Here is a 23,687-nt window from a genome sequence, read left to right as displayed (position 1 = left end):
CGAGACAAATTGGAGGACCCTGGAAAAGAGGACTGGTGCCCTCTAGAAGAAAAGGCAGTGCAATACTGTCTTGATAGTGATCTGGATTATTTACCTTCTGTTTTGCTTGTAAACCACCCACAATAAAGGCAGAGAAGACAAGAAGAGCTAAAGAGATGAGGTCTGTTGTCAGTTGGAGGAAGAAATATATCCTTTTTATCACTCTGATTCCTGAGACCCAATCTCTCCTAGAGGACCTAGCCCAAGAGCCAAATGAAAAAAGGGTTCTCTGGTTGTATAGAATCTGGTGGGAAGTGAGCTCCACTTAGCAGGGAATATAGTTAAACAATTTACTGTCATAATATGGGACAGAAAATTAGTGTCCCTACTGAAGTATCCCACACAATTAGTGCAGAAGGTGGGAATGGTACCAGAGGAGGCTTTGGAGATAGCTAGATGGTTGGATGGATGTACAGATGGATAGATAGATGCATACATATGTACGTACATACTTTGTTGATGTGGATTTTTTTCTTGGAATGCTGCACACCTGATGTTAGGCCTCATAACAATCCTTTGCAGACTTTCAAAGGAAAACATTAGCCTCCATGAGCTGAGGATGTTGGAATGGGCTCATCAGGCAACAGGGAACATGTAGCATGGTGTTTTGCCAAGTCTTGAGGAGGTTGAGTTTAGTCCTGAGTCCACCAAGTTGCTTCTCAGGGGGGCTCCTGAAAAGTGTAAGTCCTCTTTACTGGCAATGATGGCAGATGGTAAGACCATTCAAGAGGACATAGCTGCCCTGGATTTGACAGAAACTCATAAAAGACAAACTCATAGTCAAGTGCCGTCTGTTCATTCTACAAACAATATCCCCCTGGCCTAAATCAAAATTACTAGCAGGAGAGCGATTGCCCCCTTCCTAGGCCAAATAAACCACTTAAAACCAGGCATCTTCTTAAGTGTGAACCCTGGAAAGAACAAGAGAGGTTGATTGTATTGGAACCTAAGGGACAAGGGGCTCAGAGATATTAGATAATCTCTGATAAATTTCTGGAGCAATGAAATGTTTACTAAAGTTATATTACAGCCTGGGCAGGCTTTTCCTTCAGAGACAGGCTTACCTCCCATGTCTGCCCCTGACCTCTGCCAGTGGCAGGGACCCACCTGCCCCCACCTGCCCCCACCTCGGGCCCCAGTGGTCTCAAAGCAAGTCTCTTCTGGCAGACAATCGCCCTTTTACCACATTAACTGTAGTTTGCGCTCCAAAATATTAACAACACTGACTGCTTCTGATGGACACAGGTGTCCAAGTCTCCCTAATCCCTGGAAGCACTCATACTTTAAAGGGATACCCCTCAGAAGATGATTGGCTTTGGAGGGGACTTAACTGAAGGCCTAATTATCTGCTTAACTATTACAGTGGCCATAGTTTTGCTGAAAGATGCTTCTGTCCTGGTTGTTGTCTCAGACTGTTCTCCCATTATTAGAAGGGACTTCCTCGGTCAGCAGGTAACCTCATGAAACAAGCCTAAGGCTTTTATGCCACTGGTGGGCGCTGGCCGGTGGGAACCAGTTAATCTTCCTCTACCTGGTTAAGAGGTACTGACTAAAAGTAAAGCACTGAAGGATCCTGGCCCATTATAGCTGACTTAGTTAAATAAAGGATATGGATTCCCACCTTTCAGTTCTTTAGTGTGGCCTGTACTTGAAGCCACTACTGAGTAGAGGCTGTCTATAGACCAGAGAGAGGTAAACAAGGCTGTTCCCCGTGTCGGAGCCTCGCTACTAGATGTTGTTACCATAATGAATGAATGAATGACTTTCAAAATAACATTGGTAAATGGTTCAGAGTCATAGATGGGTCTAACATGTTCTTTTTGTTAACCATGTCATAGGAGAGTTGACCACAGTTTGCCTTCCCTTCGGAGGATCAACAGTACACCTTTTCCCAGCTGCCTGTGTGGTATGTGGGTACTCCTGTGATTGCACATGGAATCTGCAGTCAGAACCTAGAAACCTGCTCTGCACCAGCCACCTCCTGCAGAAATTTGGCTCTGGCATTGTATGGATGAAGCCCTCATCACTGGACCTGCCAAGACTCTGTGTCACAGACCATCATAATGGAGTGAACACCTCACTGAGATGGGATGGGCAGTTGCCTCCCATAAGATACAAGGCCCCTCCTAGTTTGTGAAATTTCTGGGTCACAATTGAAACTCAAAAAGGGTAAGCAATCCCCAGTTTGGTAAAAAAAAGAAAAAAATCTCCTAGAGCTTCAACGTCCCATATTGGTGAAGGAGATCCATCATTTGGTAGGAATGCTTGGATTCTGGTGCCAACTTCAAATATTTGCTGGCCCCCATTCACTGAGTCACCCATAGGACTTCCACTTTTCATTGGGGCTTGAGTAACAATAGGCACCAGATAAACTAAAGAAGGCTGTCACGTCAGCTCTCCTGCCAGTGCTCTGAGGGAAGGACTTAGAAGTTTCCACCACCCTAAAATTCATTTCTGGGAGTCCCTGGACCAAATGGACAGTAAATGCCTTACTTGTGGGCTTTTGGCGTAAGCAACTCTCAGACTCAGCCCAAAGGTCTGGGCCAATAGAGAGGCACCTTCCGGAGGTGTACTTACTGAAACTGAAGGCTTTACTGGAGCAGAGCCAGTTACCCTATGGATTGAGATTCCCATTATGCCCTGGGTGATAGAAAAAGCTCCACATACAGCAACAAAGGCCTCTTTATTCAAATGGAAATAGTGTCTACCGGGTTGAGCTGAACCTGGCCCTACTAGGGTGTCGCAGCTCCAAGAAAAAATAGCCACATACCCTGCCACTGAAGTTAATTTGTCCAAACCTCCCAGCCTTCTATACAGGCCCTCCAATAGTTTATCCATACAAAGCACCGGCCTCTCCTAATGTTATTGAAGGGTTAACAAAATAGCTTTTACAGTCCTTGGAACTGCCACACAAGATATACAGTCAGAGCAAAGCCCCCATGTCACTGTGAAGCAGAACAACAGTGGGCATTACAAAAAAAGCATTGCTTGGGCCTTTCACCTATCCAGATCATCCTACAGCAGCAGAAATCATGCAAAGACATAGTGGACTTTTAAACCAGGGGCTACTGAGAGAACTTGGAGGGCAGTGGTCCTTCAAGTGGTCAAAAATACTGCCTGTGGTCCTGATTATATTCAGTTGATGCCCCTGTGGCATAACTACACCATATTGAAATTCACAACAAATGACGAGACTGCCAACAGAGACATTTCTATCTCTGCTGGTTTACACATCCACACCAGACACAACCCAGTTATCACTTTTCACAGACATGGGAGCCCAGGCATTGCCGTGCACAGAAAAGGAACCTCTATGTGATACTTTCATCTTTCCGTTCTTCCTCATAGAAAACCCAGAGCTTAGCCACCTCCTTCTTGATCCTGATGAGAGCCTGTTGTGGACCACTGATTCTGAAACCATCCTGCACCTGTGTTCCTTCATCATCCAGTGTAACCCAAGCAAACTACTCACCACTTTCTGGAGAAAGAGGTGCCCTCCGCTACCCATGTTCCTTGCTCCACTGAAGGCACAATGGAACCCAGGAAGTGGAACTAAACCTCTCCCAGACCAGGTAACACCATGTGAGCGATACCCAGGGACAGTCAGGTCCCTTCCTGCTGGCTACAGGTGACCTCCAACTTTAAGCCCTACCGTGTTACTATGTTCCTTCTTACCTAAGAAGTTCCTCCCCTTGCCAGTGTTGACTGTATGTCTGTTGGTGGTTCACCCTGCCTTGGCAGTCTACACACTACTGGTGACCAGGTCAATATGCCTTGGAAACAATATGGCACATATACATAACAAGGAGTCGTAAAACATAGGTCAGATTGGGGACAATGGAAACCATGCTGTTGGCTGTTCAGGTTGGTCAGTCCTACTAACATGACCGCAGACACACTGAGGCTAGCCCCCCTCTCCTGTCTTTTTTGCTACTAGCAGCACCCATTGTGGGCAAGCCGAACTGTTTAGATGCTGCTTGTGACTCATAGGTGCCTTCTAAATCCTGAGGGCCAACTTTTACTTCAAATCAGACGAGACCCACTGTTATTAATTAGTGCCAGCAACCAAATAGAACCACTATCTCTCTCTGTTGAGTCTCATTTAAGGAATGAATGCCCAGAGATAATATGCACCCAATATTACAATCAGGATGCTTGTGATCGGCATCATATTAAAAATTGTGTAATCCGGAGCCCATACGAACAAACTGTATGGGATTACGATTAGATAAAATTATAGCTCTTACTAATCCCTGGTGTAGTGACAAATGTTAACCCTACCAAAAATGTATACCTTTACAACTTTTGGTCTCTTTTCTTATTAATCATAATGATCTCTCTCTCTCTCTCTCGTACAAGTCCCATTTATTGAAGCGTCCACTAAAAAAATTGCACTAAGTGACCCAGGGCAACTTCCCATGAATTTCTTTCCTGGTTTTTAATATATATATAATACACACACACTATATCTATATCTATATCTATATCTATATCTATATCTATATCTATATCTATATCTATATCTATCTATATCTATCTATCTATCTATATATATCTCTATCTATCTATATATATATACACACACACACAAGAAAAGGAATGTATACAACATAATATTATCCGGGACAAGGCATGTCTAAAAAGTCAGAGGCTTCAGCCAGTTTGGGAATTCTTTCCTAACCTGACCTTCTCACAATACCAACTTCAAGATTTACCTCATACTCAGTTGGAAATGGGCTTTTCAACAGTTGCAACGCTGACTGCCCACAGTAAACAGCCAAAGCCTTTGGGTGTGACAGCAAAGACAAATCTCATGAAACATATTTGATCCCGTGGAGAACTCTAATCACTGTCTCTGTGGGAGTTTTTCCTTCCAAACTGACAACTACTTGTTTACAGCTATTGTAAAATTTGTCAGGCTTACCAAGACCATCATTAACAAGGACTTGGGAAATGTTTGAGGGAAACTGTAACCCAATGTTACTCTTCTGGGGAATCTTGAAACAGACCCACCACATCTTACAGGAGAATAATAATGAAGCCCAGTGGCAAAACTAACCTGGGAGGAAACCTGTTGGTATAGTCACATGACCACCTCCCAACAGGCCACCTCTGAGGCAATGAAAGCTATACAAATGGCTGCCCAAAAGAAATTTCCCCTCAAATGGAAGCAACAAGACAGGTAGTCCCCCACTGAAACACAGCAACATTGCGATAAATAGGGACAGAAATGGGCCAAATGTACAATTCAGTTGATGTCTATTTTTTGAAATAACTTGGCCCACCGGACCGTTTGTAACTGGTAGTTGGCAGGAAACTCAAGCAACAGTCACCAATCTGAACCAGAAGGGACGTACAATTGCCCACCAAAACGAACCTGCACCTAGCCTCAGTCACAGCAGTACATATGGTGGCAAATTTAACCACATTCTGGGCTTACTTCTGCCAACATGATTTTAGTACATGTAGGATATACCTCTCCCTCACAGGGGGGGCCAAGCTCCCCCATGAATCTCATTTATTAAAATGAGCCTATTCCCCTAACCATCAGTAGCCAGAAGCTACTCTAATGTAAGTCTGTGAACACGGGTGGGCGGAGTCCATGACCAGTTTATCTGACCCAGGTACCAAATGTGAGGTGGATAGCACACCATCTTGTTTGACTGTAGCATCATTTGCTTCTGTTCATATCACCTAGAACTGCAATAACCCACATGGTTGCCTTCATAGATGTGAAAGGCCACAGGGAGAGTGTGGTTGGCCTGGAAGGGAATCAAATGGCTTCCCCCCTCACCAGCTTCTCCTTGTCTGACCCTGGAAAATATTTCTTGTACTTGTGTTTGGCCCCAAATTTCAGATTTTTACTGAGCAGCTGAACTCTCTACCCCCAGAAACCATGCCAGCCCCAGCTCTCCAATGCCACAGCCGTGTTCGCAGAAACACATTCACTCTCACATTCACTTACTCACAAAACATGCTCACATATTCATTCACAATTATTTTCACAGATGCCCCTTCACGCATGGACATGTTCACTCACACATGAACAAACTCATCTTCTCGTACACATATCCATATCTGCTCACATACACACACACGTTCACTTACATACACACATTAACACACACAGCATGGGAACATGCTGACGTGCAGTCAGGTACACTGACATAAACCCTCTCATACACTCCTGCCACAAATAGAATCACATATTGCACACTCACACAAAAGACCCTATGATACATTCACTTACACAAATGGACGTGCTAAAAACCCATGCACAGGATCATAAATGATATGCAAAACATAAACACAGAAGCATGTATTTAGTCACACAAATATACTCATAGTAACAAAAGCACATATGAATTGGCCTGCATATTTACTCAGCAAGGAGATGCTCAGTCCCTGTCTCACAGTCCCTGTCTCATATCAGCATACTCACACATGCTCACAAACTAATGGACACATAAATATACTCAAACTTTGTATATTGACATATATGACAGTTCTCAGTCACTCACTTGCTAAGTATGACCATATGCACAGAGTCATTCACACATTCTCACATACATTGACACACACGTTCACTTGCGTGCAGATTAACTCACGTCGTCAAATATACTCACGTGCACTCTCACAGACAAATAATGTTCATAAATTCACTCACAGACGTGAACATACTCACATATATTCTTAGTAACTCTCATAAAATATGTTCACATGTTTATTCACTCAGCCTGGCTCACACATTCACTTATGTGAACACGGTTACAATATCACTCATACATAAGACACATTCACATATGTTACATGTTCACGCACATTTCCTCCTGTGTGCATACAAACACCCACAAACAGGGACATGCTTACACCTTAGCTTGCAAATGAACATGCTTCCAAACACACACATTCATTCGTAGAAACATTCTTCCATTAAGGAGCTCACATAAATGAATACATTTGCAACATTCACTCACAAAAATGCTCAGACATCCATTCACTCACAAACATGATCACAAATTTATTCCAACATAAAGACATGCTAATACATGCTCACTTGCACACGTGCACAGATTCTGCACATACTACACTCTCCAGGCCTTCAGGCATGCAAATTAACACAAGCAGGAGCACACCCATTCAATTGCAAATCAACATTTTCACACTTAATGAAGCTCACACATTCAGACTCACACAGATACACATAGACGTTCATAAGTATATGCTTACACGGTCACTCATAAATTTACTTACACGTTAGCAACCCTAGGCAAGTAGTGTGCTTACATATTAACTCATACACATGAATGTGCTAACATCATGTACAAAATCACAGATTTACTCGTACACATGAATAGGTACAGATAAAAAAAAATTGATGGGGGAGTTAGGTAATGTAGGCTTTTAAAAATTTATTTTTAATGGAGGTACTGAGGATTGAACCCAGGACCTCAGCATGCTAAGCACACACTCTACCCCTGAGCTATATCCTTCCCCCTTGAGTAAGTACAAATATGTATTTAATATTAAACACACAAATATACTCACACCAACACACTTACACATGAGTTGGCTCACACATCAGTCTCACACATGGACTTGCTCGTGTACATGCACACACATTTACTCACTGACGTGATCGTGCTCAGAGGTTTACTCACACTGGTGGATACACTTATTCACACACGCATGTTCACCCATTCAAACAAGGAAATACACTCAAATCAGTGTGGCTACACATGTGAAATGCACACACGTTCACTCATCCCCCCCAAATATGCTCATATAACTGCATACTCATTCACTCACCTGTATCAACACTGATACATTTACTCATCTGTGTGTTCTTTAATTTATGCGCACACACATTCACCTATTCACTTACAAACACAAACATGCTTTTAGAATTCACTTTGCACACAGACACATACAATCACTTGCACATATTAACACACCCAGTCACAGATGCATATCAACATATTAAATATGAAACTTGGTTACCATTGACTCAAATACCTATGTGTGTGCTCAAACACACAAATAAACTTATGAAATTACTCAAACACAAAAGTTGATAATATACATGAACACACACGTTCAATTACTTACTATAACATGCTCACATTTCACTCACTCCAAAGGACATAGTGACAGATTAACTCACAGTCACCCACACGTATGGACAGTCTCACCCATTCTCTCACACAAACATGCTCAGACGTTCACTCACATGAGCATGATAACATGTTCATTTGCTCACATGAACATGCTCACAAAACACACATTAGACAGACTCATTTGTACTTATAGGTATGTACATACACTTTAACTTAAGCAAAATAACATGATCATGAGAGAAGCACACTCATGTGTTCACTTGTACCTTTATATGCTCATATTTACAAACTGACACAGTCACACACTAACATGCTTACAGGTGAACCCCCATTCACTCATGACATGCTTACAAATTTACCAACACACATAGACACATTTACATCCACATGCTCACACATTCAGTCCCACAAAGTTGCTCACACATTTATTTACTCACATGAACGTGGCCACAGAGTCATTTGCACACAGGACACATGCATGCACACATTTGCTCACTCACACTTTCTCATAAATGTGTGTAAACACACTTACAAACACAGACGTATCCATACGTTCAGTCACAGACATGGGCATCCCCATCTTAACAAGCTCACACACGCAGATGCTAACACATTCAGTCACACACACATTTACAGCATCATTCGCTTATGTGCTCTTACATAGAATCATTTATACAAGTCACATGTCCAGTCATGCTCCCATTTTTATATATTCACAGACATAGATGTCCTTTTGTTCACTCACACGCATGTACCTGCGTTCACCCATGATCATTTTCACAGATTCACTAAAACACAAATTCATGCTTATATGCAGACACATTCACACATTCACTAACAAACATCCTCAATTCTCACACACAAACACGCTCACATATGCTACCACCAACGCACATACTCATTCATGCGAACATGTTCACAAATTGATTGATACACAAGACACACTCATATCTCTCACATGAGCACATTCCCTCACACACGTTAGCACACTCAAAAATGGGGACGTGCTTACACATTCACTGACTTGACATGCATTCTCACAAACTCATATTTGCAGAGACACAGTCATGTAGATTATGTGCTCACACGCATTCACTTACACATGCATGTTAACACAAGGAGAAATATGCTTACCTGTTCAGTCTCGCACAAACATGCTTCCACTCACCATCAGCTCAGATATTCACTCACACAGAGAGATTGACTCACACACTCAAATTTAACATACAATACACTCATATTAACAAGCTCATGAAAACAAGTATAATACACACTCACTCACACAAACATGCTTACACGTGTACACATGTTCACAAATCCATACACTTGAACACACTCAAACATTTACTTTAAAACTCAAATGCTGTGACATGGCATACTCTGAAACATGAAAAAGTTCACACATTCACTCTCACAAATGTGCATGCTCACATATGCACATGCTCGTCCATTTATGCCCTTATATGAACATGGGTTCTAGTTACTCAAATGAACATACTCATAGATTCTTCACACATACTGACACATTCACATACATTCACACCCACATGCTCCCACATTCACTCATTAATACAGATACGCTCAGACCTCCACTCCTACGAACATGCTCACAAATATACTCAGATGCATAGACATAACAGACACACTCACACACACTAATAAATTCACTCCATATAAACATGCTCAAACATGCACTCAGTCACTTGAGCATACCTGCAAATTCACTCACACAATATATCACCTTAGATGCCCCTAGTCACATATTCACTTACACACGCACATGTCATCAAGAGGATGCTCACATAGACACTCATACAAACGGGCTCACATCCTCCACAAAACCCAAACATTAACTCAGAGAAGAAAATACACCCACATGCAGTTACATTCAGATGCTCACATTTCACTCATATGAATAGACTCACCAATTAACTGGTTTACAGCAGTGAGCTGGATACACATGCAGTGAGTCACAGAAAAGTGCTAACATCCTTACACATGGCCACAAATTCAGGCATACCCTTGAACATACACAAACGTACATCAGCACTCAAATATCTTTACACTAACCTACTCTTGCATGTTCAAGTTCGTATACTCACTCACTCAAATAGCCCTGCTCACGTATATGCACAGTGACGTATTCACTCACATAAACATATGTGTAGGTCACTCATTCATAGGAGTATTATCACATTCATTCACACATGTACTTGATCAAAAATTGACTCACACACCAAACACACATGAGATTTATACCCACACAGTCTCACGTTCATTTACACATACAAGCTATCATCGAAACACAGAGGAGCACACTCATATATTCAGTTGCACACGAACAGTCACACTCACCACAAAGCTCACAGATTCACTCAGTTACATAAATACACTTATAGTCATGGACACGCATATAGTCATACATGCCTTTATACAAATATAATCATGTTAATAAGATCACACCCCAAAATACACACCTTACTACACACAAACATGTTAATCTGTTCATGCTTACAAATTTCCTCATACAAATGAACACACCTAAGTATTCACTGAAACAAAAATTTACTCACAATGGAACACTCTCACCTATGAACAGGCTCACACGTGCACTGTCACATTTATGCTCACATAAAAATGTTCAAACATTCACTTACCAAAAAAGCTCACTCATCAGCTCACACCACTCATAAAAATTTCACTCCCATACCTGCACACATTCAGATTGTTGGGTGCAGCCTCGAGAGTTCCCTGAGTGAAATTTGAAATTGATCTCCATATATGTTAGGGCAAGGAAAGACCAAAAACAGAGGCAGGCAGTCCAGATCGTTAGATAGCAATTTTAATAAGCAAGACAACTTACATTGCAAGGCTTGTCTTGAGTGGCCACAAGACAAGAAGATCTCCAAATCTGCCCACTGGAATCTTAAGTTTATATGGAGGATTTAATGGGGTTCAGTCACATAGCCTGTGCTGATGATCTCAACAACACATTACTCTCTCAAGGTTGTGTCCTTGAAACAGCTTCTACTTTGGGAACTGTGGGTGGAACATACATTCCAAGGACAGGGGAGGGGGTGAGGAGCCTCTGACTGCCTGGGTCCAGCTCTAGGATCAACCAGCAGTCATACCTTCTTGACCTCCTCCAACATTCCATCCCTCGTGATTGGTTCTTACAGTCTTACACATACCCCTCTTCTTCAATGTGCCCTGAATAGTCAGCAAGGGGTTTTATTAGCATAGAGGTGGCTCATTTGGTGGCTATTTGGCTGCATTGGAGGCAGATACCATAGCAATAATATAATCATATGCAAGAGAAAAGATAGATTAAATAATGATTCCCAGTAAGTAAGGTTCTTTTCCCACCAAGAGCTCCATGATCTGAACTGCTGATTTGTTGAGTCCCCTAGGCAAGGGTTGGGTCACTCAGGGTGTTCACTTGTGTCCTCATGTGACTAAATAAGGATGATACATTAGACTCATCAGGTATGAACATACAACATTCTGTTACCCAACAGTTGGATTCAGTCCTTTGGCAGGTACGTGAGTGGGAAGGCCCATTGTAGAGAGGTATTTCCATCAGGGCCCATTGTGTGGCCGGACACTAGAGCAGCAGCAGTCTAAGGTTAAAAAGATGGATATTTAGTAGGAGCTTGGATGGAAAGTCTTCCTCTTCTATAAGAATTCCACTTGTGGCCTGACCCTTAGATGTTAGTGGTTAATGTGGCTGTAGCATTAGGAACTTGACATGGTTGGGGTTACCACATATGTTGACTGGTGAAGACAGCACTGTCAGGCATGAGGAGATGAACTGAAGATGGAATATGCTAGACCAGGACTCCCACTTTCTCCCCTGTTTCAGTGATGTGTGTTCCATTCCAAGTATAGTGCATGGCCGTGGGTCCGGCTTGCAGCAGGACAATGGGGTCCCAGTGGAGATTGAGCAGCTGCACCTCAGCCAGGGATACAAAGTTACTTACCTATCCTGGTGGGATGTCGCCTTGCAAATTCTGGTAGATAACGCCTTTCCCGGGTGTGATGGGGCTTGGTGTTCCCATGAGCATAGCATGTTGATCACAGTATCACAGTGAGAGTCAGGGCAATGTCTGTCCCACGACTTCCATACCTTTAGAATATTGAGTATCTTGGTAGGGTTCTGGCATATGGGGCACTTAGCCCTACTGGTTGATCATTCAAATGTATTAAAGCCTGAGATAGTACTTTAGTTCACCTGGCCAAAGTGGTTTTACCCGTTAGTAATTTCATCTGCTGCCTTAATATTCTATTTTTCCTTTCTATCAACCCCGCTGTTTATGGGTTGTAGGGGAGAAGGAACCTCCATTTAATGTCATGTTCTTTTGCCAGGCTCATCAATCATGATGTTTGCAGTGCTACCCCTGATCACTGTCTATTCAACTAGGGTATCCATACATGGTACTCAGCTTTTCTCATCCCCAGATGGTGACATTCTGGTTTTCATGGTGACTGAGGAAAGTCTGGTTTAGTCTAGATACAGTGTCCACACAAACCAAGTCATTTAGACTCCTTTGGCAGTTGCCTTGGGCCTTGTTTAGAATACACTAAACAACTGCCTTTACCAAGTCATTGTGTTTTGAGGGAATTCTGGCCTCCTTGGCAATACACCATCCTCTTTGAGCACTATGGTGGCCACTTTTTTATGCACACATTCCGCTGTGTCTATGACAGAGCAGATTGCTAAGGCTTGTACCCGGGCTAGGACATTGGATCCTGTTTGCCAAGGGGTATCAGTACCTTATGAGCTGGTACATGGAAAACAATGAGGACTAACTCAGGCCCTTGCAAGCAAACCCGAATGCCTTTCTATATATAATAACCCCCAAAGGGCTTATTTATGATTATGCACCCTTCTGCTTCTTATTGTCCAAGCCATAGGGTTAATCCCTTTAGAACAGTCCAACTGTCATTGTAAAGTGTTAACAGCCAGGACTTACAGTATTTTTCTTTCTCTTTTGGCTTACTTCACTTAGAATGATATCTCCAAGTCCATCCATGTTGCTGCAAATGGCATTATTTTATTCTTTTTTATGGCTGAGTAGTATTCCAGTGTATAAATATACCACAACTTCTTTATCCAGTCATCTTTCAGTGGATATTTAGGTTGTTTCCATGTTTTAGCTATTATAAATAGTGCTGCTATGAACATTGGGGTGCATGTATCTTTTCAAATTAGAGTTCCCTCTGGGTATATACCCAGGAGTGGGATTGCTGGATCGTAGGGTAAGTCTGTTTTACAGCCAGGACTTACTGAGCAAAACCAGCAAAACCTTCTCTGAGTTCATCCCACTGACTGATGTAGTTCATTCCATTTCCATCCAGACAGTGTCAGTGTTGAGCTGAACAGTGACTGCTGTCCCTCAGGACTGGAGGCCTCCACTACACTAATCTGTTTACCAAGCACGAGAGTTTTCCTCATTCCCTCTTTACAGGCCTGGGAACCACTGTAGGAATATGAGTAGGGTCATTCGGAGGATTTACCTATTCTATAGGGCCTAGTTGTGCCTACATTTTTAGAGACAGTGGGTTGGCACACAGGAATGCCCCTCTCCTGAAGATAGGCGTGCTGCTTAGTCAAAGCGAGCGTTTGAGCTATGGCAGATGTGGGTCAGTGGAACATCTCAGTCTACCCCTTGATAGAAAGGGAAGTCCTTACCATGATGTTCTATTCCTTAAACCTGTCTGGTCAGATCTGATTCTGTGTACATTCTCAAATATTCTAGTCAAAGCCTTGGTAATATAACCAGTGTTTCCAATTGTGTCCTATTACAAGAACAGATTCTTACTGAATTTATGCAAATAAATATATTGCCATGAGAATCAGAATACTCACACAGAGTTTCCAAATTCTGTAGGGATCAGATAGGGAGGCAAATGTAAATGTTGCATCTTCGTTCACAAAGGTATATGTTAGCAAATTGCTGATAGCTTAAGAGAAAAGAGAAAAACGTTCCTTAAATCTGGGAAAACAACAGAAAAGAACCAACAATGTTTCAAACAAAAAGTCATAAAAATTATCTTCATCATCAGTTCATTCAGTCCTATGTAACTTTTGTTGATCTATTAGCGGTTTTATGAATTCATGAGTTTTCCATTAGAGTTTTAAAAATGCTTATTCATTCAGTTCAGTGGTATGATCTTAGCTACTAGAAATCTGTGCTTGTCAGAGTCTTTTTCATGAATCTCCTTGAAGATGAAACACTTTTGCAGGAACATTTTTGCAAAAGCATCAGAGTTAAACAAGAACTGTCTGTAAATGAAAAAAGACTTAAAAGTGACCATGGTTAAAGATTTGATGAGAGTTTGTTATAAAGTAATTGATAAGAAAATTTGGTTATTTCTGTGACATACATTTTAAAATAATAACTAGAATTATGACTGATAACATTATACCAGAAGAGAGAAAGTTTTCAGGAATTTCATGTAATTTCTGAAACATTTATATTAGCATATTTCTGTACAAATAACCCAAAGGAAGTTTAGTATTAGTTTTTATTTGACAATACTACGTCCCATGTAAATTAAAATAGCACATAAGTCTAATTAGTTTAGTATCTGTCTTTTATAAGGAAAGAGGACAGATTTTTTTGAGATGTTCCAGAGGCCCTCTGGAAAACCTTGAAGTTAGTTTAAGGTCAAAAATACTTCATTTATAATTTGATTTTTGGGGAGTTTGTCAAAAATATCAAAAAGTTTTAAAACACTTGATTAAATAGGTTCATAGGTGACATAGTTAATCTGTTTTATCAAAGTAACAAAGACTTCAAAGGCAAATACAGAAAGTTACATGATTGCTATAAAAAATACTTAGCTCTCTTAATGGAGAAGATTCCGTTTTCTTAAGTAATCAGAGACCTGATAAAGACAGCTTGCAGCATAGGAAGTTATTTTGATAAAACACAATCTTTGTTTTCTAGGCAGATTACTTAAAAGGTAAAGAAAAGCCTTTCACAGTCTTACTAAGAACAGACCAATAGTCAAAAAAAAAAATAAAACTTTGTCTTTTTAGCAGATGAAAGAAAATTAAGTTTTACACAAGAACACTGTTGATATTAAAGCTTATTTTTCTTTAAGCCAATTAAATAGAACTCTTCTACAGATTAATTTTGGCAGTACCACCAGGAGATAGAAAAATAATCACATATATATAACATATATCCGTAGACATGCATAAACATACAGACAGACACAGAGACACTGTAGTTTTCATTCCAAAATTTTAGCCCTGAATCAGGTACATCAGTACAAACTCACTAGTGCAGAAATAATAGTTGAATCCAAATTGTCTCTGGCAGATGGAACAGGTTAAGGTTATTAGTACAAATGGATAAAGCTTTTACTAATATTTGTGGAGACTTTCTAAGATTTCTATTTCCCCTTGATAAGTGATTTTATGGAGGCTGTGGACTAGCTTATGGGGAAGGAAGCTTCTATAGCAATCTGTATTTTAAAAAGCCCCTTTCCACTTGCTTTTTTACTCAGTCTCAGGTGACCATGGGCATTATTTTAATTATCTCTCTCCTGGGGTGGTTACATTTCAAAGACATGATAAGATCTACATCTTCAAAAGACACAAAAAGAACGCATATTTTTCTCCTAGGAGTTTGGAGTCTGTTTTCCTATGAGAAGCCTAGGGAATCACTACTGAAAATTTTCCTTTGTATTAGGAATTGGATGGCCTGGGTGTGCTTTGTTACATTGTCAATCTTAACTTCGTCCCCTTCATTCTCCTCACTTTCCCAGGGATTCCACTTCTTAGCGTCTCAAGCAGGCTTTGTCACAAGTGTTTTGGCCCTTAATCCACATCAGCTTATGCCCTCCTAACTTTGCAAAATGGCACGCTAAGGTCTCCAACTTAATATCTGAGTCCTCCCCCATCCTGTCTGCTAGCCCCAAAGCAGAGGAGCAGACACCCAAACAAACATCCTCTAATCTCCTTCCAGCTGTCGAACTCTAGCGTCAGCGTCTAGTTGGGCGTCAGCGTCTAGTTGGGCGTCAGCGTCCAGCCGAACTGCCCACAGTGGAGGCCAACCCACTGCAGTAGCTGTTTGTTTCCCTTCTTTGCTGAAGTGTGCTACGTATAGTTCCTCAAACGCGTGCCTCAGTCCAGCCAGTGTTTTCTGGGCTGCCACATACTCACACAGTTTTCCACAAGCTTCTAACATCCAGGTCACCCCTACCCATATAGAAATCCATGGTCAACCCATAATTTCCTCCATGGATGCCTCCTTCCCCAAACCCATTTCTTCAGTCTCCTGGTTGGCTTGCCAATTGATGGTTCAACCTTGGGAGTTCTTCCAGTGAAATTCAGAACTGGCCCCCCTACATGGAGGACAAGGACGTACAAAAGATAGGGGGCAGACCACTGCAGGTTGGTAGGTGGCAGGTTTAATAAGCAAGGGACATTACATGTGAGGTTTGCCTTGGGAAGCTACAAGATGAGTAGATCTCTGCACCCACCTGCCAGAATCTTAAAAGTTTATATGGAGGCCTAAATGGGGTTCAGTCATGTATCCAGGCAAGATGGTGTCAGTGACACATTACTCTCTCAAGACTGCATCCTTGAAATAGCTCCTAGTGCGGGAACTGTGGGCAGAACATACATTTCAAGGACAGGGGAGGGGGTGAGGAGCCTCTGTTTGTCTGGGTCCAGCTCACTGGTCAGCGAATGGTCATGTCTTCTCAATAACCTCCTCCAACACAGATACACTCACTCGGCCCCTGACACATTCAGTCCTTCACATAAACATGCTCAAACATTCACTCGGTCACACGAAGATGCTCACAAATTCATTCACAAAGGGACTCAAATATATATACTCAGATGCTCCCACACACCCCTTCATTTACACTTGCGCAGTAACCTCAAAATAAGGAGTCTGCTCACATAGACACTCGCAGAGACATACATCCACTATGAAGCTCATTCACTCACATGTAAATCAACTTGCTCTCCCACTCATTATGTTACACTCACACAAGAATTCTCACAAGTTAAACTCACCTAAACTTGTGTGAATCTAGTTCACATCACTGCCTCATGTGAACATACATTATTGCATGAGTTCACAAATTTCAGCTGTACACTTGGAACACGGACATTTACTTCAGCACTCTCACCTGCTTACAAATTCATTCATACAGGTGAACACACTTAAATATTCATCTCAAGCACACACATTTACACCTAAAAAAACACTTTCCCCATGAACATACTGACATATACAGGGTCACCAGGGATATACTTACGTGCTTACACACCCCCAAATAATGCTCAAATGTGCCCACAAACTGATATTCAAAAGCACATACATTCACATGCTTGCACTTGAACATTCACTGCTTCACATAAACACGCTGATATGCTCACCCACTTTCAGGATCATACTGTTGCCGAGTCCAAACTCGTTCTGCTCGCCGCACAACAGGCCAGTAAATTGGGAGACGAGGTGTTGGGGCAAGGAATAGCAACTTTATTTGGAAAGCCGGCAGACCGAGAGGATGGCAGGCTAATGTCTTGGAGAACCATCCTGATCTAGTCAGAATACAGGCTCCTTTTATACAGAAAATAAGGGAGGGGGAGGGAAAATAAGGGAGGGGGTGTGGTTGATTGTTGCAGTCTTCCTGCTGCAGGCATTCTTTGTTCTTGCAGCCATCCCCGTGGGCTAGGTCATGGTGTCCCTGTAACCCTCCAACAAAGCAAAGGTTATTCCCTACTACAGTTCCCCACTGTCAATGTCCATTCCACAGTCTTGTGGGAAAAGGGGCGACGACCACTCTGGCTACTTCCTGCTGAAAAGGGGTGATGAGGGGAGGATTATGGAATGGAATTGATCAGCCTTGGTCAGGGAACATTCCTGGTCATTTTCAGTCAGTAGTATATCTTTCTTTTTTTTCTCTTTCTCTTTATTTACAACTATTTGATCCTGATAAAATTCCTTGGTACTTTGTTGAACTTGGAGTTTTGGTTCCAGTTCCCCATACATACCTATTAATGTTAATTTTTTCCACTGTACCATAACTACACTAGATTCTTGTGCTATTTAGTTCATCAGAAGACTTAGAATGGCGTCATGATGCCTCCAGGCGACCAGTTCTATAGAGGCTAGTGGTTATCACTCGTTTCATCTCTTTATTTTATAAGCACCCAAGGTGTGGTCTTGGTAATTCAGGCTATTTTGTAAGGTTAAAGTCCTGTGACCTTCTCCCTGGAGATCGATTCAGAGACCAAACATGATTATAGCTTCTGATTACTGGAATAAAGTAGAAATAGTAAGATCAATAGCTTTAGTTTTAACAATGGGCCATGGAGCTATGAGTAGCAACTGGTCAGTCAGGTCAGTTGACTGTTTTAAGGGCAAGCATAAGAATAAGCAATCTGTTAGCCTAAGTGCAGCCATTTTATTAATCCTCTTTCAAAATCCCCACTGTCAGTTTCTCTCATTCCACTTCTGTGGAAATAGGGAGATGGGCATCGTGTTCCTGCTGAAAGGGGGCGTTGTTTGGGGCCCTTGACATGGAATGAGTGAACCTGATCTTGCCACATGGCTGGGGGTTCAGAAAGAGCCTTAGCTGCTCGTTTCCTGCACATTAGACAATGGAAAACAGTCTAAATATTACATATATAGCAACTCCTGTTAACAGAAGTGATAACAAAAACTGTAGAATTCCCAAAAGAATGGATTTGGGACCTTGGGGTACCCATGAAAAGAGACCAGAAAACCAGGAGTTAACTTGGGTTATAACTTTTTGCACATATGCATCTGAATCCCCTACATTATGTATTTGTTGTTTTATGTCCTCCAGGGCAGTTATGATATTCCTGGACTTACCTGGTATGAAAGTACAACAGGCAGTATGAATCCAGAAACTCAATAACTACAAGAGAACTTAAACCATAAGATTGTAGCTACAAGTTGCTAGCAGACCCTGCTTTGAGAATGGCTGGTGGCATTCTAATTTTGACACTGCTCAGAAAACTGAAGTTCTCAGCAGTACAGAAGCTTGTCTGCAATCACATCGACACTGGTTACCTAATTTTACCTTGGATGTCTGAACTACAAGTTATTCTGTCTTGATTTTCAAATGCATTTTTATCCTTAATGGCCAATGCAGATGTTACCATTAATGATTTTAGTGCTTTTCTAGATATGAGGAGATGCAAGAATTTGAGCTCATAAAATCTTTTCCTAAAAAATATCTAATTATCTGAAGGTCTGTTCAACCAATTTTCCCAGAGCACAGAGCACCTTATTTCTGACCTCCATCCTGAACTCCTTTCAGGGTGTGTGAGGTCAGTGGCTGCAGCGGCTCGTGATTGAATCCAAGCAGAGGTAGATGGCAAGTGCCAACATGATCCAATCCTTGTAGAGGCAGGTGGCGAGTGCCCTCATTATCATAAATTTGACCATGGTTTGGCATGACTATTTCGTCCCATGGCACTAGGAATGCTTATTCCTAGGTCAGGCGAGAATTTTTATTGATAGGTCACTCAATGTGCTATTATGGGACTAGGCCTTATTAACAGTAGTAAAAAGTCTCTGGACCACCTGTCTTACTAGTCTGTTATGGTCCATGAGAACATTCCATCTTGTTGCTTTTTCCCATATCTAGAGTCACACTATTACAATCATTGGTCTCATACAAAAGTGTATATCTGATCTACTGTTTTAAGTTACCTAGTCATTATTTTATCAGAGGCTCAGTCACACAATTGGTAATGCAAGAAACAACAATGTTGTAAAACAGGCAAAATACAAATAATGTAGTCAGCAGTATTAGAATTTAAGCCAAGGACTTTCATTAGGTGCTTACAAAGGTATAGTTTACCCAACTGCTGTAAGTCATAATTAGCTTGAGAAGAAGGACTTCTTTATATCTGGAGAACTCAGATTAAAAGCCAGCAATATTTCAGGCAGAACCAAACATAACCATATTCATCAGTTTACTCAGTCCCATGTAACTAATCCTTTTTTTTGTTGTTGTTAACCGTTTTATGAAATCAGAGTTTCCATCAGACTTTTAAAATTTCTTACGCAGTTTAGTTCAGTGCTATAGTTTGAAATTAGAAACCAGTAAATCTCCTTGAAGAGAAAGCATTTTGCAAAAGCATCAGAATAAAACAATAACTGTCTATAAATGATGAAAGACTTAAAAGCATGATTAAGCACCTAGTGACACTGTAATCGATAGAGACCCGGTCACAATAACCAGAATTATGACTGGTAATATTTCAGATATACCAGATTTTTAGGGATTCCATATAATTTCTAGAATATCTATATTAATAATATTTTCTCATACAGTATAACCAAGGAAGATTTATTATTCATTTGACAATATTTCCCATGTAATTTAACATACCAAATGAAACTTACTAGTTTAAAATCTCTCTTTGGGATGTTTTAGGGGCCCTCTGAAGCATCCCAGATTTAGCAGTAGGTCAAAAGAATTCTGATTAAAATTTGATATTTGGGAAGCTTGTTAAAAGGTTTCAAAACACTTGATCAGATAAAAGTGTAGGTCACTGTGAAACAGTACTTATTAACAATAAAAATATTTCAAGGGTAAATACAGAACAGATCACTTAAGGGGTAAAAGAAACTTTACAATCTGTTACTAAAAGCAGATTAACATTTTAAGATAACTTCGTTCTCTCAACAGAGAGAAAGAGAACCAAATCTACTCATCTTGTACCAGCTTACTTTTAAGATTTATTTAATCAACTAAATTTATTTTAAACTTAGCCAATCCAGACCACGTACAAAACTCTTCTCTCAGGGTTCCTCTTTCACAGACCTTCCACAATTTTCTCTATATTATTTTGTCCCTTATTTTCCATTCAGAAGCAACTAGCTTTATAGGACAAAGTCACTCTTTTTTCATTAACAAAATATAATTCCATTCCTTATACCTTCTTTCACTGAAAACATTCATCTTACTTTCCTAGCATACTGAGATGTTTCCCTTAGTAGTAGAGAGTATTTCAGGGTGGCACCAAACATTTATTAATATTTGTTTCTAAATATCTTTAGTTTCTCTGTAAGTGGGAGTCAATATTCAGCAATTAATGTTTTCATATCTTATTTTATCTGAAAATGACCTAACTATTTAATAAACTTCCATCATTTAACTTAATTTAGCACAACCCTAAAATTTTAAGTTACCAGATACCTGGGAAGATCATTTGAATGGACATTCCTGAAATAATCATTCCTAAAAAGTTTACCCAAAAGCTCTTTCTCATTTGCATTTAAGTTACTTATAAGAATATTATTCCAAGTTGTTTTTCTTGCTGGCAGATTTGTAACAGATATGACAATGTCTTATTGGACTTCTATTAAACCTAAGTACAATAGAAGTTTTATGCTTAACATTAATGAATCTTGAGACATGTCTATATTAATTAAACCAATAGGCTTAAGCTAGCTTCAAATACCAGGTATCGATTCAGTATTGAATGATTTATCGATCACATGAACCCTATTTTCATTCTGGCCAGTTTCTTTTATATTTCTGAGTATTTATATAAGCATTTAATTTTCTTTAAGCCAATTAAATAGAGCTCTTTTACAAATTAATATTGGCAATGCCACATATCTACAACACACACATAGGTACGTACAAACACACAAATGCAGAGACCTCATAGTTCCCATTTTAAACTTTTAGCTATGAATCAGATACAACAATGTAAGACTCATCACTTAAGAGGTTGGATTTAAACTGGGTTTTTGGCAGATAGAACAAATCAAAGTTGCCTGAGATAGCTTAACATTTTTAGTAACTTCTATGGCAGACATTTAAGATTTCTATTTGTTTCTACATTACTCCCTTTTTCAAAATTTGCTTTCCAGAAGTCATAGCAGCTGTTGAGTCATTGGTACTGGGATAGAAGTTTAGAAGTTAGAAGTTTAGAAGTTGCAAAGTCCACTAGTTGAGACCCTACTGTCACTTGTACCTAAGGCTCTTGGGTGGCAGTTGTTATAGGGGTCTTTAAAATGGCTAAGAGCCCCGGGCCCTGTCAGTCATTACCTTCCTCATTATGGGATTTCATAAAGGCTTGTATATGTGGTATTTCTTCCTGTTTACCTTTTCTCTGGCAAATCAGTTCTAACTGGAAAATGGTTTAGTAATTTTCAGGCCAGTGTTCCCCAGAGCCTAAAATGTACACTACCCAAGCAGTGTTACAGTAAAATACCATCCTTTTCTTAGTCACAGGCTCACAGCTATATTTTCCCATTTATTTAAGACACACCCCAAAGGGCTTTCCTTAGGGACAGATGGAGTACTTCCCATATCTATAAGTTTAAGAACAGTAAGACACAAAAGGTGCAAACAAACCCCAATACCAAAAACACAAACAAAGTATGACATGACTAAACACAAAACTGAAGTCATCTTTCCCTTACGCATGGGTTCATAGCTGCGTGTAATCAGACCACTTATTCAAAATGTGCCTCAGAGAACCTTCTTTAGGGATAGTTGAAATGTTCCCTATCTTTTTTTTTAAGACTAGAATACAAGACAAACAAAACACAAATGATACACACAAATACTATCGTTGAAAGAAACAAGTGAACTGGTTCCAAATCAGGTAAAATTCCAACAACTATTTCCTCTCGCCAACAGGGTACCCCACTAAAACAAATTGGCTTATTCCAGAGAAAAAGCCCAATGGAGAGGAAAAAAGTCCCTGGCTGTACACACTAGAGCAACTTACCCTACTATATGGAGCCCATTGGCCCCCAAATGTCGATTCCTTGCTCCAACTGCCAAGCGCTGGGGCAGCCGGTGCCACTTCAGGGAATTTTGAAGGGAAGGTCCTCAGGATAAGTGGTCCTGGCAGCTGCTAGGGCCTCACCCGAAAATTCCCCAAACGGGGCCGGCTGGCCACAAGCAGCAAGGCTCCCGGCTGGCTTCACCAAAATTGTTGACGAGTCCAAACTCATTCTGCTTGCCACATGACAGGCTAATAAATCGGGAGACGAGGTGTTGGGGCAAGGAATAGTGACTTTCTTCAGAAAGCCAGCAGACTGAGAGGATGGCAGACTAATGTCTTGGAGAACCATCCTGATCTAGTCAGAATACAGGCTCCTTTTATACAGAAAATAAGGGAGGGGGAGGGAAAATAAGGGAGGGAGTGTGGTTGATTGTTGCAATCTTCCTGCCGCAGGTGTTCTTTGTTCTTGCAGCCATCCCTGTGGGCTAGGTCATGGTGTCTCTGTAACCCTCCAACAAAGCAAAGGTTATTCTCTACTACAACACTCACAAGTTTGCTCATACAGGGACTCAAATATATACACTCACATGCTCCAGATGCTCCCACTCACACTTTCACTTCCACATGCACATTCTTAAAGTCAGGAACATGCTTACGTGGACACTTATACACAAACATGCTCATGCCTACCATAAAGCTCAGACACTCGCTCACAGAAGAAATTCGCTCATACATACTCATGTACTCACATTCTCACGTTATCTCACATAAAT

General features: G+C 40.8%; 1 protein-coding gene across 8 annotated transcripts in view; it reads left to right on the top strand.

Annotated features, from left to right (window-relative positions):
- LOC105095574 (uncharacterized) overlaps positions 1-23,687 on the top strand; it is an 80,653-nt gene that overhangs the window by 10,916 nt on the left and 46,050 nt on the right. For 7 of the 8 annotated variants that reach the window (XR_010379430.1, XR_010379425.1, XR_010379424.1 and 4 more), the window contains 2 exons: positions 1,878-2,208; positions 3,388-3,611. The gene's annotated coding sequence lies outside the window, so the exon portion shown is untranslated. Of the gene's footprint in view, positions 1-1,877; positions 2,209-3,387; positions 3,612-18,998; positions 19,575-23,687 lie in introns of those variants that run through there. The other variant, XR_010379428.1, reaches the window with a different exon arrangement.

Source organism: Camelus dromedarius, chromosome X (assembly GCF_036321535.1).
Source record: "Camelus dromedarius isolate mCamDro1 chromosome X, mCamDro1.pat, whole genome shotgun sequence".
Lineage (NCBI taxonomy): Eukaryota > Metazoa > Chordata > Mammalia > Artiodactyla > Camelidae > Camelus > Camelus dromedarius.
This window is presented reverse-complemented; position numbering and strand designations above follow the sequence as displayed.